This window comes from Zalophus californianus, chromosome 6 (assembly GCF_009762305.2).
Source record: "Zalophus californianus isolate mZalCal1 chromosome 6, mZalCal1.pri.v2, whole genome shotgun sequence".
Classification (NCBI taxonomy): domain Eukaryota; kingdom Metazoa; phylum Chordata; class Mammalia; order Carnivora; family Otariidae; genus Zalophus; species Zalophus californianus.
Window position 1 is genome coordinate 126,671,658 of NC_045600.1, and position 10,102 is coordinate 126,681,759.

Consider the following 10,102-nt stretch of genomic DNA (forward strand, 5'->3'; position numbering starts at 1 on the left):
TCTAGTCCTTATAACCACACCATCAGCAGGGAAAGCTGATGTGGCAGACAGAGTCAGACATGCAAATGCTCTGTGTGCTCCCATCTTGTGTCCGCCTCTCCCATCTCTTCCCCTGGCTTCTCTCTGTATGTTTTAAATTGTCTCAATACAATTATGATTTGAGCAACATAGTATGGTCTGTGAGCCTTTCTGTTCCATAGCCTCTGTACTGGCATCCCTAGAGAGTGTTTGCAGACCTCAAGACATGTTTCCATCATGAAAGATTCCCCATGCCTCTCATCTTTTTTCATAATTCTGTGTCTCTACCCCTTTGGTTCTGCCTTCTATTCTTTTGTTCTTTGGGCAATAAATCCTGTTGTTATTTTATGTTTCTTCTACCCGATTGCACCTGAGGCTCACCCTGTCCTTAGAAATAGCATATATATTGCATTAGCATATAGCATTGCATAGCATATAGGATCCTTTGCTGGTGGCCTGCATGGTGACTTTTTCCCTTGGAGGTTCCCCTCCATGCCCCACCCCTCCTGCCCATGGCCGGACACACGGTCACCTGTCCAGCCTGCTGGCTTGGAGATGCGGTCCAGTAGTATAGGGAAAGCACCTCCATCCACTGAGGGGAAGAAGTCAAAGTAGGCAATATGGCTTCCCATTCCTACATTAGTAAAAAATGGTTAGACAAAGCTACCAGCATCCATTTGAGAAAGGACACTTAAAGCAAAACTCTTAGTTTCTGCCACCTTGGGTCTTTCTGGCAAAGATAAATAGGTGGTTAAGGTTTCCATTAAAGTGTGAGATCCACTGCTTCAAAAAACAAAACAAAACAACCCAATTCCAAGACCTTTAAAGGCTGTTGAACTTGGTGTTATTCCTCAATACGCGACAGAGAACCTACATCTCCTGGATGCTGATGCTGTTACTGTTTTCAAGTCTGGAGAGAATTAAGAAAAATCTTGGGTAGCTACTGTTATTTCAAACACTGATTCATTTCCTGTTTGGTTGACTCCATGAAATACCATCTATCTCCAGAAGACACATTAGGTAACAAGCAGCCCTTCTCATTTTTCAGTGATTTGCTCATAACAAAGTCATTGTTTCTTTCTTTTTCTTCTACTCTGATGAAGACCTTTGCTTCTCCTCTGAGTGAATTTTCAGTAGCATTTGTACTAGAAATAGCCACCCTTTTAGGCTGGTTGAGGACCTCACGTACACTTCAGTTCTTGTAAGCACCAGGCAGGAGTCCAGAGGCAGGCTTCTCTCCTGTGTGCCTGCACCACCTCCTAGAGGCATCACAGGAAGGCCAGTCATGACTTGAACCTGCCCATCCATTTCAGCAGCACCTTTCCCTGCCATGACAAATCTCTATTTATAATGGTTGCTGCAGACTGCTACCATGCTTTGTTTAAAAAAGAAAAAAGCCTCTGTTGGAGTGTCTTTAGGAAAGAAGCAACATTTATTTCAGCAGAAACTTCATGAAACTTTTAAACACATTAGTCCGATCTGTGTGAAGGGCTGTGTGAAAAATCAAGGCACAGCTCATCTCGTGTGGGGGCAAGGTTAGCGATGGGTAAGAGGGAAGAATGGGCATGAACTTACATTCTTCCCCATGAATTGATAACTCCCTTCAGAAAAGGAATAACAAACAAGGATTCAGCCAAATACATCTTTCACAGATCCATTCTTCTGACTTTGAATTCTGCTAGCATGGTCACAAATAAAAAATATGTGATAAGGCTCTGTTCTCTTTTCTTCTGTTTTTTCTGGCTAAGCCACAAGCTCTGAATCTTAGCCTCCGGAGATACTGTGCTTTGGAAGAGAGATGAAACCAGTGCCAAGTGATACAGGGCTTCTCGTTCTAATCCTGTTACTTTCTGTGTGTTCTTGGGTAACTCTCTGGGCCTCATGCCCTCAGAACTCAAGGAGAACATTAGAGCTAATGACCCAATAAAGACGAGTATTTTATTTTCAACATTTTTTATTTTAAACCTTTTATCAGATAAAATTGCAACTATTCAGGGTTCCCCACAAGTCAATTAACTTGTATCACTCACACATTTCCCATTCTACAAAAATGAAATTTCAGATGTTTTAATTTAGAGAGTACTGTCAGAGCTACCTGAAAATGGAGATATCTATTATTTGGATAAAAGGTTTTTTTCAACCTCTTTTAAAGTTTGCTTTTTAAAAAAAATAGACAATTTGGATAATTGATTGTATTGATAAAGACTATTTTGCTTGCAGGTAACAGACACCCAAACCAAACTACCAAGAGGAATCTATGATTGTTGATGTGTATGAATGCATTCTTTAGAAGCTGCAGACTACGGAATCCACAGGTATGTTTCAGATAAAGGAATTTATTGCAGCATATTATGTAGTGGATAGAGTTTCTGGGCAGGTCTAGGACCCAAGCTTGGATCCTACAGCCAGAAGAGATGCCTGACTAGACCATGGGACTCAACTTCTGAAAACACCACTGCTTAGGGTTGGGGCAACAGACTCTCCAGCGCAGCTGCTCAGAGAGCTGAACCCCTGGGTCCACTCTACTTGTAGAAAGTCTGATCCCCCTGAGTGTGGTCACCACTCTGGGGTGCTCTTTACCAACTTCTATGTGTTCCGCAGGTGTGTGTGCCTGGTGGGACCTCGGTCACATGTGACACCTTCACTGCAAGGGAGTCTGGGAAATCTGGACATTAGTTTTCCATCCTCTAGATAACTGGATAGGAGTTGGGTGAGTTGTGAGGGTGCTAATGTGCAGGGCCTGCCCTAGCAGCAACCTGGGGCACTCTTCAGAATCCAAGGGAAGAAGGAGCTGGGCCTCAGGAACATCGCCTCACATGGACACTATAGGGAAATGAGAAAATTCTATCCCCATGTTTCCTTTACCTCTTTCTTGGGCTGCTACCTTGGAGTAACACAACTTCCAGTAGCTTATGAATTTTACATGTTAGGGTCCAAGTCCCAGAGGGGTCTAAGTTCCAGTTCCAACCTCCTCAGGAATGTGATGAGTTGTCCCAGCCAGGGTCAGCTGCCCACCTCTGACAGGAGCAGGGCCACAGTCCTGCAGGGAGCCGTTCATTTGAAAGCAGAGGAAAACAGTTTTCAGGAAAGGATGAGCACTGGGTGTTATACACAACTGATGAATTATTGAACCTACATCTGAAACTAATGATGTACTATATGTTGGTTAACTGAATTTAAATTAAAAAAAAAAGAGAAAAAGATGGTTGCAGAGTGGAGAAGTGGGCTGGGAGTGTCTGGGCAAACTGGATGGTATCAAGAAGGCAAGAATTCTTGCTGAAGCAGTGTTACCCTTCAGTTCTTGTCAGCTGTTCTCAGCTCGGTCTCCCTGCTGGATAGGAGTGTGGCTTTCTTGGACTGGTTGCATGCTCTCTGTTCTTCCACATTATGGCTGCTGGGAACAAAGCAGAGTGGTGGGCTGGGCAAGCTGACATCCAGCCCCACTGTTACCCTGACAAGTGGCCTTGGGCAAGCGACTTCAGTTCTGTCTTCTCTGTCTGCAAGATGAACTGGCAATGACTGCTCCTCTAGACACCATGGAATTTAAAATAGAGAGGCAGTAACCTCCCTCCACGGCATCCTGAGCTTGATAAACAAGGACCCACTGGAAAAACAGCAATGAATGAGTCTAATTGAGCACCCAATTAGTAACCCAAGAGAGGAACAGATAGTAAAAGAACACCTAGAGCTTCCAGATGACCTTGGGTCTCCAGACTCAACCTCACTCCTGAAACTTTAAAAATTTAGGAGAAATTTACATAACAAAAAGTAACCATTTTAAAGTGACCGATTCAGTGGTATTTAGTACATTTACAATGTTGTGCAACCATTACCTCTATCTAGTTTCAAAATATGTTCATCACCCTAAAAGGAAGTCTATTATACCTATTAAACGATTGCTCGAATTCTCCATTCCCCCATCCTCCCAGCCCCTGGCAACCTTCCACCTGCTCCCTTGTCTCTATGGATTTACTTACTCTGAACACTTTATATAAATGCAATCAATCCATGAATGGGATATGTGACCTTTTGTCTGGCCCCTTTCACGTATGCTTTCATTCAGCATAATGTTTTCAAAATTTATCCACATTGTAGAGTGTATCTGTGCTTCCTCCCTTTTTATGGCTAAATAATATTCCATCAAATGTACATAAGCACAGTTTGTTTATTCACTCATCCATTGATGGACATTTGGGTTATCTCCCACTTTGGGCTATTGTGATTAGAGCTGCTATGAACATGAGTGTGCATGCACATGCTTGAATATCTGTTTTCAATTCTTTTGGGTCTATACCTAGGAATGGAATTGCTGGGTCATATGGTAACTCTATGTTTAACTTTATATGGAACTGTCAAAATGTTTTCCACAGTGGATGCATCAGTTTACATTCTTGCCAGCAGTGCACAAGTGTTCCAACATCTCCACAACCTTGCCAACACTTCTTTTCCTTTTAAAAAAATTATAGCCATCTTAGTGGGTATGAAGTGGCACTTCATTGTGGTTTTTCTCTGCGTTTCTGAGAACTTCTTGAAGTTATAAACAACACTTTGTCCTTGATCCTTGAGGAGAATCCTGGCAAACAGAAGATGGACTAAAACCCTGGTAGCAGAGCAAATATTATCCCAATTCTCAAAACAGAGGGAAAGGTGGGCTCCAGAAACTCTAGTCTTCGATTCCCAGCCACATCTGAGAAGCATGAGTAGTCAGAGGAAAAAAGGAGGAGCATGGGGGTCCTGTTTCCCTAGTGAATGTGTGCTTGTGTCGTTGCAGTAGTGCATTTTTACTTCAGTGTGGAGGAGATCCTGAAGCTAAATTTCACAAAATTGAGGAGGACCTCCTGTGACTGGGTCCCCCAGAGTTTTAATCTCTCAGATTTGTCCACACTGCACTGGAAATGTCCTGCACCATTAGACAACCACATTCTAAGGGTATTATCAGAGTTTACCCGACCTGGGAAGGGATATATCCAACTCCAGTGAGCTCTAGCTTTCCAAGTGGAAGAAGAGCAATATCCAACTCCAGCACACCCTAGTCATCCTGTTCTACATCACGGGGAAGATAGTAACTGAGAAACTCTTGTGAAGTCAACAGTCCAGAGGCACAGCCTCACTAAAAGACTGAGACTTAATCAGAGGACTATAGAACACTTTCCCTCCCCTTACACCTCACCACCACATTACTAAAGGCCTATTTACAGCCATTCCTTTTGTCTGGTACATCATGTCTGGCTATCCAGGGGAAAAAAATGACAAGGCATACAAAATTGCAAAAATAAAAACAAAAAAACAATAATCCTACAATATGAAGAGACAGAGCTAGCTTCAGAATGAAACATGGCAGCAATGTTGGAATTATCAGACCAAGAATTTAAAACAACTATGATTAACGTGCTAAGTGCTCTAATGGATAAAGTAGGCAACACACAAGAACAGTTGGGCTTTGAAAGCAGAGAGGTGGAAATCATAAGAAAGAACCTGAAAGAAATGCTAGAGATAAAAAACGCTAATGGAGATGAAGAATGCCTTTGATGGGCTTGTTAGTACACAAGACACAGTTGAGGGAAGAATCTGTGAGCTAGAGCATATATCAATAGAATCCACAAAAAGCAAAAAGCAAAGAGAACAAATACTGAAAAAAATAGAACAGACTATCCAAGGACTGTGGGACAAATACAATAGGTATAAGATATGCATAATGAGAGTACCAGAATGAGAAGGAAAACAGAGATGGAAACAGTATTTGAAACAAAAATGATTGAGGATTTCCCTAAATTAATGTCAAATACCAAACCACAGATCTAGGAATATTAGAGAACCCCAAGCAGGATAAATGCAAAAAACAAAACAAAACAAACAAACAAAAAAAACAAAGCCTGCTCATAGGCATGTCATTTTTAAACTACATAAAATCAAAGATAAAGAAAAAAGCCTGAAAGCAGCCAGATTTTTAAAAAAAAGACTTTTCTTATAGACTAACAAAGATAAAAATTACATCTGACTTCTCAGAAACCATGCAAGTAAGAAGAACATGGAATGAAATATTTAAAGTGTTGAGAAAAAGGCTCTCAACATAGATTTCTGTATCCTGGAAAATTATCCTGCAAAAGTGAAAAAGAAATAAAGACTTTCTCACACAAAAATGAGGGAATTTCTTGCCCATGAATCTGCCTTGCACAAAATGTTAAAAGAAGTTCTTTAGAGAGAAGGAAAATAATATAGTCATAAACTCACATCTACATAACATAAGGAAGATGTTGAGAAAAAAATAACTGAAGGTAAAGTAAAAACTTCTATTTTTCTGAATATTAATTGAACTAGCAGATAGCAGTTTGTTCAAAATAATAGTGGTAGCAATGTAGGTATGTATGCTTGTGTATATATAATACATATGCTTATATACAAGTGAAATGAATGACAGCAATAATACAAGGTATGGGAGGTAGGGATTAGGATTATTTTGTTATTAGAAAGAATTCACACTACTGTGAAATGGTATAGTTTTATTAAAAAGTGGACTTAAATTAGTTGTAAACATATATTGCAAATCCTAGGGCAACCACTAAAAAAGGTTAAACAAAGTATAACTCGTATGTTAAGGAAAGAGAGAAAATGGAATCATAAAATAATCAATTAAAACCACAAAAGGCAGAAAAAGAATGGAAGAGAAAAATAGGAGCAAAGAATAAGGGCAACAAAAATAAAATAGTAATAAATATGGTACATATTAATCCAACTGTTTCAATAATCACTTTGAATGTCAATGGTCTATATGAACCAATTAAAAGACAGAGATTATCAGAGTAGATCAAAACATAAGACCCAATTAGAAAGACAAACACCATGTGATTTCACTCATATGTAGAATTTAAGAAACAAAACAAACGAGCAAAGACAAAGAGAGAGAGAGACAAGCCAAGAAACAGACTCTTAACTATTGAGAACAAACTGATGGCTAGCAGAGGGGAGGTGGGTGGGAAGATGGATTAAGTAGGTGATGGGGATTAAGGAGTGCACTCATCATGATGAACACTGGGTGATGTATGCAATTGTTGAATCACTATATTGTACACTTGAAATATAACACTGTATGTTAACTATACTGGAATTAAAATAAATACATAAAACATAAGATCCAACAATATATCGTCTACCAGAAACCCACTTTAAAGACACATATGTAGTAAAAGTAGGTGGCTACAGAAAAATATACAATGCTAACACTAATCAAAAGAAAGCAGGAGTCGTTACATTAATTTCAGGCAAAGCAGACTTCAAATCAAGGGAAGTTATGAGGGACAAATAATAATGAAGGGGTCAAGTCTCCAAAAAGACATAACAATCTTAACATGTATATACCTAACAACAGAATGTCAAACTATGTGAGATAACAACTAATAGAATTGCAACAATAAGTAGTTGAATCTATGATCATAGTTGGAGACTTTAATACTCATCTATCATAAATGGATAGACCCATCAAACAGAAAATCAGTAGGATACAGTTGAGCTCAACAACACTTACAGTCAACTGAATATAATTGACATCTATAGACTATTTCATTTAACAACAGAGAATGCACATTCTTCTCAACCTCAAATGGAATATTCACCAAAACAGACCACATTCTGGGCCATAATACATCCCTTAACAAATCTGAAAGAATAGAAATCACAATATCTGATCTCAGACCACAATGGAATTAAACTAGAAATCAATAACAGAAAGTAACTGGAAAATCCTGAAATATATATAGATCAAACAGCACATTTCTAAATAACACATGGGTCAAAGAAGAAGAAATCTTAAAATATTTTAAACTAAATGAAAATGAAAACATAACTTAAAAGAATTTGTGGGTACTGCTTTCGCTGTACTTAGAAGGAAACTTAAAGCATTGAATGCATATACTGGAAAAGAAGGAAGATCCAAAATCAATAATCTAAGCCTTCATCTTAGGATACTAGAAAAAGAAGAGCAAACAAAGTAAGCATAAGAAAAGAAATAATAATGATTAGAGCAGAAATCAATGAAATTGAAGATAGGAAATCAATAGAAAAAAACTCAACAAAACCAAAAGCTGGTTATTTAAAAAGATTAATAAAATTAATAAGCCTCTAGCCCGGCCAACTCTCTTTTTTCAAAAAGAGAAGATACAAATTACTAATATCAGAAATGAAAGAAGGGGCATCACTGCAGATCCTGTGGCCATTAGAAGGATAATAAAGGAATACTATGAAAAAAAAATCTACATTTACAAATTTGATAACCTGGATGAAATGGACCAATCCTTGAAAGACACAATCTACCAAAAGTCATACAAGAAGAAATATATAGTCCAAATATGTCTGTATCTATTAAATAAATGAAATTAATAACCTTTCAAACAGGTTCACTGCTGAATTCTACCAAACATTTAAGGAAGAAATGATACCAATTCCCTACAATCTTTTTGAGAAGACCCAAGCAGAGGGAATACTTCCTAACTTACTATAAAAGGTCGGTATTACCCTAATGCCAAAACCAGACAAACATATTACAAGAAAAGAAAACTACAGACCAATATCTCTCATTAACATAGATGCAAAATTCCTCAATAAAATATTCACAAGTTGAATTCAACAATGTATTTTAAAAATTATATACTATGATCAAGTGGAATTTATCCCAGGTATGGAAGGCTGCTTCAAAATTTGAAAATCAATCAGTGTAATCTACCACATCAACAGGCTAAAAAGAAAAATCACACCATAACAATAGGTGCAGAAAAAGCATTTGAGAAAATCTGACGCTCATTCATGATAAAACTCTCAGTAAACTAGGAAAAGAGGGGAAATTCCTCCACTTGATAAAGAATATCTACTAAAAACCTATAGCTAACATTATATTTAATTTTGAGGAACTCAAAACATTCCCACTAAGATCAGGAACAAAGCAAGGATATTCCCTCTTACCACTCCATTTCAACATTGTACTAGAAGTTAAAGTAATGCAATGAGACAAGAAAAGGAAATAAAGGCATACAGATTGAAAGGAAGAAATAAAATTATCTTTGTTCACAGAAGACATGATCATATATGTAGAAAATCTGAAAGAATCAACAAAAAAACTCCTGGAACTGAGTCACCGCAGAACCAGAGGAAGAGAGGAGAGGCCTAGAGAACACCAACATGAGCAAGTTGAAATCATTGCAGAAGGATAATTTGTCAATTTATGATCCTCACACAATCTAGTGAAAAAACAGCAGTAAGTTAGTTGTTGCAACAGACATTTTTTCCCCAAAACCCTGAACTTTATATATGAGAGAGTGTAAAAGGATCATTGAACAGGAAGAAGTAAGAACGACTATACAATAGTTACAAGGATCCTCAAGATGAAAATAAACTTGGAATAGATGATATACAACAGTCCTGTGATGACCTGGCACTTGATCCAGCCAGCCAGTGTGTTGACTGTTGCATCGAAGTTCAGAGCAGCAACACAGTGCAAGTTTCCCAAACAGGAGTTCATGGATGGTATGACATTGAAACCTAAAGGCCCAGATACCCAAGATGAAAGAACCAGGATGATTTAAGGACTTTTACCAGTTTACTTTTAATTTTGCAAAGAATCCAAGACAGAAAGGATTAGATCTAGAAATGGCCATTGCCTACTTGAATTCAGTGCTTAGGGAAGACTTAAATTCTTAGGCTTATGGAATAAATTTTTGTTGGAACATCATAAATGATCAATATCAAAAGATGCTTGGAATCTTCTTTCAGATCAATAGAACAGAATGAAGACCCCAAAAATATAGCCACATAAATACAGTCAACTGATCTTTTACAAAGGAACAAAGGCAATACAATGGAGCAAAGACAGTCTTTTCAACAAATGACACTGGAACAACTGTATACCCAGATGTAGAAAAATAAGTCTAGACAAATACTTTATAACCTTCACAACAATCAACTCAAAATGGATCATAGACCTAAATGTAACATGTAAAACTATAAAACTCCTAGAATATAACATAGGAGAAAACCTAGATGACCTCAGGTATGGTATGTCTTTTTAGATACAACACCAAAGACAAAATCCATGAAA

At 38.0% G+C, this 10,102-nt stretch overlaps 1 pseudogene; it reads left to right on the plus strand.

Annotated features, from left to right (window-relative positions):
- The first annotated feature begins 9,186 nt into the window (after positions 1–9,186).
- LOC113909168 lies at positions 9,187–9,785 on the plus strand (annotated as a pseudogene).
- Positions 9,786–10,102: the final 317 nt, after the last annotated feature.